General features: G+C 41.0%; 1 long non-coding RNA gene across 1 annotated transcript in view; it reads left to right on the top strand.

Moving 5' to 3' along the window:
- The window catches only part of LOC135964952 (uncharacterized), a 53,243-nt gene extending 45,145 nt beyond the window's left edge, over positions 1-8,098 (top strand). Inside the window, exons 2-3 of the long non-coding RNA XR_010577690.1 lie at positions 5,443-5,626; positions 7,760-8,098. This is a non-coding gene — a long non-coding RNA (uncharacterized lncRNA). The remainder of the gene's footprint in view (positions 1-5,442; positions 5,627-7,759) is intronic.
- Positions 8,099-9,245: the final 1,147 nt, after the last annotated feature.

The raw sequence follows: 9,245 nt of genomic DNA on the forward strand, positions 1-9,245 counted from the left end.
TATAAAATTAATTACTCTTCCTGGCTCTGCCTTGACAACCAGCACTGAATTTTGGCAAATCCTAAGTCAGAAAGATAGAGTTGCTGCCACCTGCCCAAACAGGAACAGGTGCTATTAACAGGCCCAGCGGCATGTCTGGGGTGCTGGAAAGGGGGCGAGGGAACAAACTCTCTCTCCTGAGTGCTTTCCAAAAGTGATACCTTTACAAAAAATTTTAATGTAATATGTTAACATAATGGTTGTTAGAGTGATTAAAAAGTCAGAAGAAGCAGTTTAAAAGCAGTACCTTGAGATGTGTAGACAATATGATCAAAGGCAGACCATTTATGCATTTTCCTACCTTAAGAACAACAGCACAGACTTCTCTCCCTACCCCTAGTGCCCAGAGAGACACAGGACTTCCTTGGTGTTAGAACCTACTATGCCCCTCACAGGAGCACAGCATCCTAGAAGCAGCTTTCTCTATATACCTTCTGCTGCTGTGAGGTCGCCGGTGTGTGTGTGTGTGTGATTGTGAGTGTGGGCATGCATCTAAGTGTAAGTACGCTGATGTGTACACAAGTGTGCAAAATGAGTGAGTCTGTGTGACTGTGTGTGTGCATGCTTGAGTGTGAGCGTGTGTGTGTGTGAAGGCAAGTGAATATCTGAGTGTGGAGACACAGCATGTAAGTGAGAACAAACTCAAAACTGGGCAAAAGAAAGAGAGCACATGGTATTCCAATTCAGTTACGTGGTTGGGATCTGCCAGCACTTGGAGAATTTCCTGACTCCAAAGCCTGCAGCTCTGTCTGCCCATGGCCAGTGGTGGCACATTGGAGCCTTTCTAAATGATTGGAATAAATGATATGATTCTGCCAGCCCAGAATTGATGGAGTCTGAGCCAAGTTGGAGGAAGAGAGGGCACTGAAGGTGCAGGGATTGGGGATGCTGATGGGCAGAGGGCAGGGCTCTCTGAAGCAAGCCAGGCCCTGGGCTTGGGAGCCCAACCTGCTGCCCCTTCATCTTGGCAGTGGGCATTGGGGATCCTTGAAGGGGGGAGTGTAGTAGTGCATTATAAACTGGTGCTTTTCTTTCAGTGCTTTTGAGGTGGTCCCTACCAGCCTTGTTGTGCTCCTCCCAGTCTCAGGTCTACCCACTACCCTGTCCTGATTTCCAAAAAACAGAACCCCACTGATCTCTGAGTTGGAAAGAGTAATGTGATTAGCATCTTTACATAACAGTCTTCTCTTTTTAAATGAACATCTCAGTAGCAGGATGAGATTTTGTCTCTGAAGCCTGGGGAAATAATTTTTCTCTTTTTTTTTTATCTGTGCTGCTAATGTTCCCTATCTCCTTTCCACTTTTAAATACTGTGAGGTTGTGTTTGTAGAGATGGATTCTCACTATGTTGCCCAAGGTGGCCTTCTGGTCTCAATCAATTCTTCTGCCTCTACCTCCCAAGTAGCTGGGACTATAGGCACACACCAGTGCAGCCAGTTATATGGGTTTAAGTTTGTGATTATTGGTGGGTTTTCATTAAAGCAAATAACAACAAAAAAGTAACTCATGGAACACTTTCAAATATACATTTTATTGTGGTACAGGGCTATCTGAGAGAAGTAGTGTTATGGCTGGTTTGTTAATTAATATTAGTAATTATTGTTAACATTTAAGTATTTACTTTATGCCAAGCACTATTCTAAATGCTATCTGCATGTTGTTCTCATTGTACATATGAGAAAAACGTGGCCCAGAGATGGTAGGCAACTTTTCACAGTGACACAGATAATAAGGTAGTGTGACTTTCTGCTACTCTGAGCACCCAAGTTCTGGATCAATATACTCTGCTGCATCAGTTATGACCGTGACCCAAATATCCAGGTGTCAGCGGCCAGGAAATATAAATTGACATTGACATTGATATTCACCTTTTATTGGCTCTAAGCCCCAGCCTTCTCAAGTCCTGTCTTTTCCAGCATCAACTTTGATTATTTCTAGAACAACCCAGGATGCTTTCTTGTCTCCACAAATCAGCTCTGGTTGTTGTTCTCTGCTGGGAAAACAGAAATTAAAATCACTTTCTGCTGCACATCTGAATGGCCTAGTTTTAAATGTAAACATTCACATGGCACAGCGAGGTGAAACGACTGTTGTCAATGTGTCGCCATATCCATCTTCTTGCTTGAACCTTTTGGGTTGTAGCACAAATGTTACTATCAACTCCCCTTAGCTTCATCTTGTAAATGAGGAAACTGAGCTTCAGTGAGGCTATTTTTCTGGGAAATCATGGGTGGTAAAGAGTGGAGTTAGATCCCGAATGACCATACCTGTGCTTCCTTGTTGATCTCTGGACACTCTCATTTGTACTTGTTGTTATAACTGTCCATAGCTTTGATGCTTATTTTTGTGACAAAAACATATTATTTGTAAGGTAGAGAGAGCTAACCCATGGAAATTAAGAAACACTCTTCTGAATAAACCTTGATTCAAAGAGAAAATAAGATAGCTATTACAAGTATGTACACATTGACAGAAAGGAGAACATATGGAATACAGCTGAAAGTATATTGAGAGGAAAAGACATTGTTCTTAGATGCCTTCATAACAAAAGAAGATTGAAAATAAATACCTGTTTTCATTCAACACAGGAAACTAGAATAAGACTTCAAAATAAACAGGAAGGACTTAAAGTTTATGAAATAGAAAAAGATAATATAAAGGATCAGTATAACTAAAAGCTAGTCTTCAAAAGGACAGGTAAGATACAAGGCTCCTGCTCTGTGTCTGTGTTCGTGAGTTCATGCATGCATGTGTGTGTTTGGGGCGGGGGTGTGGGGTAGTAGATATTAGGGAGGGACTATACCCAAAGTATACAACAATATTTTAAAGTGTAAGAGAACATTGCAATTAGCTTCAAAGAAATACATTTTAAAATGTGCAGACAATGAGCAGTTTTCTATCAAAATGTAATCTGTGGACCAATGGGTTCACCTTGCCTGCTGCCTAGACAGAGCTGATTTATCAAGACAGGGGAATTGCAATGGAAAAAGAATAATTCATGCAGAGCCAGCTGTGTGGGAGACCAGAGTTTTATTATTACTCAAATCAATTTCCCAGAACATTCAGGGATCAGAGTTTTTAAAGATAATTTGGCAGGTGGGGACTCGAGAAGTGGGGAGTACTAACTGGTCAGTTTGGAAATAGAATCATAGGAGGTCAGAGTGAAGTTTTCTTAATGTCTTCTGTTCCTGGGTACAATGACAGAACTGGTTGAGGCAGATTACTGGTCTGGGTGGTGTCAGCTGATCCATCCAGTGCAGGGTCTGCAAAATATCTCAAGCAATGATCTTAGGTTTTACAATAGTGATGTTACCCTCACGAGCAATTTGGGGAGGTTCAGACTCTTGAAGCCAGAGGTTGCATGACCCCTAAACTGTAATTTCTAATCTTGTAGCTAATTTGTTAGTCCTGCAAAGGCAGACTGGTCCCCAGGAAAGAAGGGGGTCTTTTCTGGAAAGGGCTGTTATCAATTTTGTTTCCGAGTCAAACCATGAACTACATTCCTTCCCAAAGTAAATCTGGCCTACGCCCAGGAATGAATAAGGACAACTTAAAGGTTAGAAACAATGTGGAGTCAGTTAGGTCTGATTTCTTTCACTGTCACAATTTTCTCAGTCATAATTTTGCAAAGGCAGTTTGAAAAATATTCATTATTAAATTTTATCCAAGAATACAGAAAATTTGAAAAGACTAATAACATAGGATAAATTGAAAACATTATTAAAAATTACCATCCAAAAAGGCACCAAACTTAGATGGTTTTGCCCAAGAGATAAAATTTCTATGTTAAGGAAACTCTTCTGGGTAACAGAATTTATTTTATAAGGCTAGTACAAACATAATGCCAAAATCTTAAAAAAAATTAAAAAGGAAACTATAAGCCAATTTTACATATGAATATATGCATATCCATTCCAAAGAGAGTACTGAATTATAAATCAGTTCTGGCAATACAGTAGAAGAATAATATATCAGAACCAAATAGGATTTCTTCTTCTTTTTTTTTTTTTTGAGATGGAGTCTCACTAGATCGCCCTGGCTAGAGTGCAGTGGCGTGATCTCAGCCCACTGCAAACTCTGCCTCCTGGGTTCAAGCATTTCTCCTGTCTCAGCTCCCCAAGTAGCTGGGACTAGAAGTGCCTTCCACCAAGCCTGGCTGATTTTTGTATTTTTAGTAGGGACAGGGTTTCACCTTGTTGGTCAGGCTGGCCTTGAGCTCCTGACCTCAGGTGATCCACCTGCCTTGGTCTCCCAAAGTGCTGGGATTACAAGTGTGAGCCACCGTACCCGGCCAGGATTTCTTTTTTTCTTTTTTTTTTTGAGATGGAGTCTCGCTGTGTTGCCCGGGCTGGAGTGCAGTGGCCGGATCTCAGCTCACTGCAAGCTCCGCCTCCTGGGTTTTTACACCATTCTCCTGCCTCAGCCTCCCGAGTAGCTGGGACTACAGGCGCCCGCCACCTCGCCCAGCTAGTTTTTTTTGTATTTTTAGTAGAGACGGGGTTTCACCGTGTTAGCCAGGATTGTCTCGATCTCCTGACCTCGTAATCCGCCCGTCTCGGCCTCCCAAAGTGCTGGGATTACAGGCTTGAGCCACCGCGCCCGGCCTAGGATTTCTTTTATCAATGCAAGGATGGTTCAATATTAAGAGATCTATTATTATAAGTCATTACACCAACAAATTGTGATTATGTTTCTAGTTGCAAAAAGCCATTTAATAAGGTTTTTAAACAGCTAATCCTAAAAATAAAAAACCTGAAATCAAATAAACTAAAAAACCTAGTACAAGTTAAAGACTATTTGTGAGAAACCAAGAATAATCACTGTACGTGTTGAAATACTAAAACTGTTGTCCTTAAAATCATTCACAAGATATGCATGCCTGTCCTTTCCTCTCTATTATCATTGCTTCAGCTGCCCCTTTATATGCAGATTTAACCTCCAGAACAGACTTCTCTTTTCAGAACAGATCGCTATCTAACTGCTTGCTCAGCATTTTCATTGGATGCCTAACAAACTTCTCATGGCCTCACTGGAACTCCAGATTCTCTCCTCCTCCCCTAAGCTGAACCTTCCCTGCTGTCTTCTCATCTCAGAGAAATAGCACCCCTTTGACTCAGTTGCTCAAACTAACAAACTGAGCTATCCTTTGTCCCTCATCCTTTAATCTAATCTATTAGCAAATTCTGCCCTTTCTATCTTTAAAATGTGTCTTAAATCCATCTCCACTGGCAATTAGGAGACTGATGGGGAGATGATTAACTTAGAAACCCACCCCTACACTGTATGGCTTGTTATATGGTACACACAGAACCTAGTAACTGAAGATCTAACAAAAGCAAAAGTAAAAGAAAGAAAAGTCACTTTGATATTGAGTCATGGCAAGTACTTCTCCCTGCCTTTCAGAGCCACATTTTGGAGAAAGCTTCCTGACTGGAATAATAAATTGTGCTTGAAAAACATAGAAATAGAGGAGAGGGCAAGGTTACTTCTGAAATGGAAAACTAAGTGGCACATGGTTTGAAAACTCTCAGAATCACTGGCATTCCTTGGTCAAGCTGAGTGGAACAAATCACTCCCCAAACAAAATGTAAGTCAAGATTTCTTTTCAGATGCTTCAAGTTCAGTTTCTTTCAGTTCTCTCCATCCCCTCCCTGTTCCCTCTCCCTCCTTCTCTCCCTCTTTTCTTTCATCCACCCCCACTGAAAAGCTGTCAGTATAAACATCACATACCCCTTTATGGAAACCGAGGTTAGAGTTAAGAGATGATTCACCTTTTGGTGTTTTTGTGCTGGCGGCTCCCACCTCCAGATCTTTTTTTTTTTTTTTCCAATACAGAATCTTTCTCTGTCACCCAGGCTAGAGTGCAGTGGCACAAGCTCAGTTCACTGCAACTTCCAGGTTAAGCAATTCTCTTGCCTCAGCCTCGTGAGTAGCTGGGATTACAGGTGCATGCCATCACACCCGGCTAATTTTTGTATTTTTGGTAGAGACAGGGTTTCACTATATTGGCCAGGCTGGTCTTGAACTCTTGATCTGCCCACTTTGGCCTCCCAGAGTGCTGGGATTACAGGCATAAGTCACCATGCCCAGCCCACCTCTAGATCTGTAGTCAGTCAATCAGCCTACTCTGTTCTGGAAGACCACACCCTATACAGATCCTTCCGGTGTCTATAGTAGCATTCTGAAAGTGGTTTAAGTTTCCCTAGTGCAAGCCAACTTTACAACCATTGTTGATGTTTGGCATTAAGCAAACTCCAGATATAAACATGAATTAGGCAGGCAAGGAGTGCCTGTCTGGAGATGGAAATAGGCACTTAAAGATATAGGCATACAAACAAGATAGCTACTTCTGAGACAGTGTCAAGTGCTGCAGGGTACAGAGAAGGGAATAGTTAATGCTGCCTGGGAGGGGCTTCATCCAAATGGCTACTTAGTTGGGTGTTAAGGGACTGGGAGGAACTCTAGGGGACTGAAGAGAAGGCAAGAATGGGTGAGGAAGTGTGTCATGAAAGGGCAATCTAGCCATAGAAATACTATTCAACAGGGCAGAAGGAAAACTTACTAGGGACATGAAGTGGCTCTGTGTGTTAAAAGCATGGACGTGGAGCTGTTGGAGCTAGTTGGGAGTAGGAAAGAAAAGAAATATTATGCGTGTGTTGGAGTAGTGCATTTGGACTAGGCCCTGCATGTGGTGAGTCTCTAAGAAAGCCTAGTTCCATCGAGTGTGGTTCTAGGACCAGCAGCAGCTGCATCCCTGGGGGTTTTCTAGGAAAACAGACCCTCGGGCTTCGCTCCAGACCTTCAGTATTGGAATCTGTACTTGAACAGTGTCCTGTGTGCAGGTTTAAGTTTGAGAATCACTGTATTACATGGCTTTAAGCAGATTAAAGGCAGAGTAAATATGTTTAAAAATAGCACTGTAGCCACAATGTGGAGGATAGGCTGGAAGGTGTAGTGATGGGGTTGGAAAAACTCTTGAAAAGGCCACCACAATGGTCTGGATAAGAGGGGTTACTCACCACTGATGGCCAAGCTGTTTGGCTTTATGCAATGCTGCCACAAAGCAGACCTTTGGCTTTGAATTCTAACAACTGTTTCTGTCTTTCAGCTCCCTAAGTAATAGTATCTACTTCTTTGAGATTTGTAATGATTAAATGAAATTGTGTACCTAAAGAGTCTGACTCATGAAGTGCCAGTCACTTAATAAACCCTTCATAAGTGGAAACTTTGTTACTATTAGGATAAACAAGGATTTGATTTTGTCCAAGTGATTTACAAACTGCAATTCTCTTGAATCAACTCTAAATGACTCTTAGGCAATGCACGAGACAAGCAAGAGACTACTCCCATCCACAATCTCCTCCCTGTTGGTTTTATAGTACTCCTGTCAGTCTAATTCAATCCAAGCCAGTTTCATTCTATTCCATTCCATTCCTTAGAAAGCCTTTGAATGTAAAGCACTTCACAGAGTATCCATATTTTGATTTAGTGTTCACCCTTACATGAAGGGTTAGGCTGCTGCCATCTCCATTTTACAGAACAGGAAAGTGAGGCTGAGAAAAATTTGGTTACTTGCTAAAGATCACACAGTTAATAATGGATGTAGGATTTGAATCAGGATTTAAAATGTTGAATATGTGATTTCAAGTTTCATAGTATTACTCCCCACCCCCTTCTTCAACATGCTGTACTAACAGGTTATCTTTGTTTCTGATTGCAGTTTTCGGGTTAATGCTGGGCAACTTGTCTCAAAAAGGTAGGACTAAGAGCCCAATGAAATGGTGAATGTAAGTTTGTAAGAGCTGTCATTTGTCTATTTTATTCACTGTGCCTAGAATAATACCTGATCTTAGTAGTGCTGAATACATTTTTGTTGAATGAATAAAAAAATGCTTTGTGAAGTGCAATTGCTGCATATTTGGGGGATAGTTTCATGTAATCTGGAAATAACTTGTCATTTCTCATGTTAGTTTCCTGTTGTGGCTAATTCTTGAATTGCTTTGTTTTCCTGACTAGAAATTAGCATTTATAAAACTGTAAACATTCACATAACATTTATTTCAGAATGAGAGAGCCATTATATTCATGATGATAGTGCTTGTTAAAGAGTCTACATCTCTCTAGATAAATTCAAGATGGTGTTATAATCATTATTGCTGTGGAAGGAGATCAGAATATGCCACCCCTAAATATGCCACTTTGGCATAAAAATTATTTTGAGCTGCAGGCCATTGAGAATCAACAGGTACAGAAAGAAGCCTTCTTAGACCTTCTCTTATCTGATTAAGAGCAGAAACTTCTGAGAAATGAGGACTACCATGAATCCTCTCTACCAGGTAAGTTTTATGGCACTGAAGGCGATGGAAAGTCAGCATCAAGATGGCCCTGCACAAACTTTACTAAACAATCCTTATCTTCTGTTAGGTTCCTTATATATTTATCTTGCCACAATTTACTGTTCCCAGAAGCTCAAAACTCTATTCCTTTGTTTTGTCATTTCTCCACAAGTTTATTCTTCTTTGTTAAAATGATATATGAGCCTCTAGGTCTGCCCACCTTTTTGAGTTTTCATTTTATTTCTGTGAGGCCCTCCACCATATTTATAAAATAACCACTCTCTCCTGTTGATCTAAGTTTAATTTGCAGGGCCCCAAGGACTGAACCTAAGAGGGTAGAGAAAAAAGTTTGTTTCCTCCCCATTAATACAGTAATCAGGGTTCTAAAACCTAATGAATTAAAATCAGAAAATGAAGATGATATATAAAACACCTGTGATATAACAGACTTCATACTTTTCATGTTATTTTGTGTTATTTAAAATCGGTTTGGATTTGGTTTGCTATCCAGTTGCTCTCCTGTTTTCTGACTTGATTCTTCCTCTTTTTCAATTGCCTTGATAATAGAGATTCTTTTATTTACTGTTTTCCTTGAAGTGCCCAAACCAGGTGTGGTGGTGCTAGTAAATACTTCATTTTGCCCCATCATCTCCTTTCACATTTTCTTCTTCTTTTTTTTTTTTTTTTTTTTTTTTTTTTGAGACGGGGTCTCGCTGTGTCACCCAGGCTGGAGTGCAGTGGCGCGATCTCGGCTCACTGCAAGCTCCGCCTCCCGGGTTTACGCCATTCTCCTGCCTCAGCCTCCAAGTAGCTGGGACTACAGGCGCCCGCCACCACGCCCGGCTAGTTTTTTGTATTTTTAGTAGAGAC

The sequence above is a fragment of the Macaca fascicularis genome, chromosome 9 (genome assembly GCF_037993035.2).
Source record: "Macaca fascicularis isolate 582-1 chromosome 9, T2T-MFA8v1.1".
Classification (NCBI taxonomy): domain Eukaryota; kingdom Metazoa; phylum Chordata; class Mammalia; order Primates; family Cercopithecidae; genus Macaca; species Macaca fascicularis.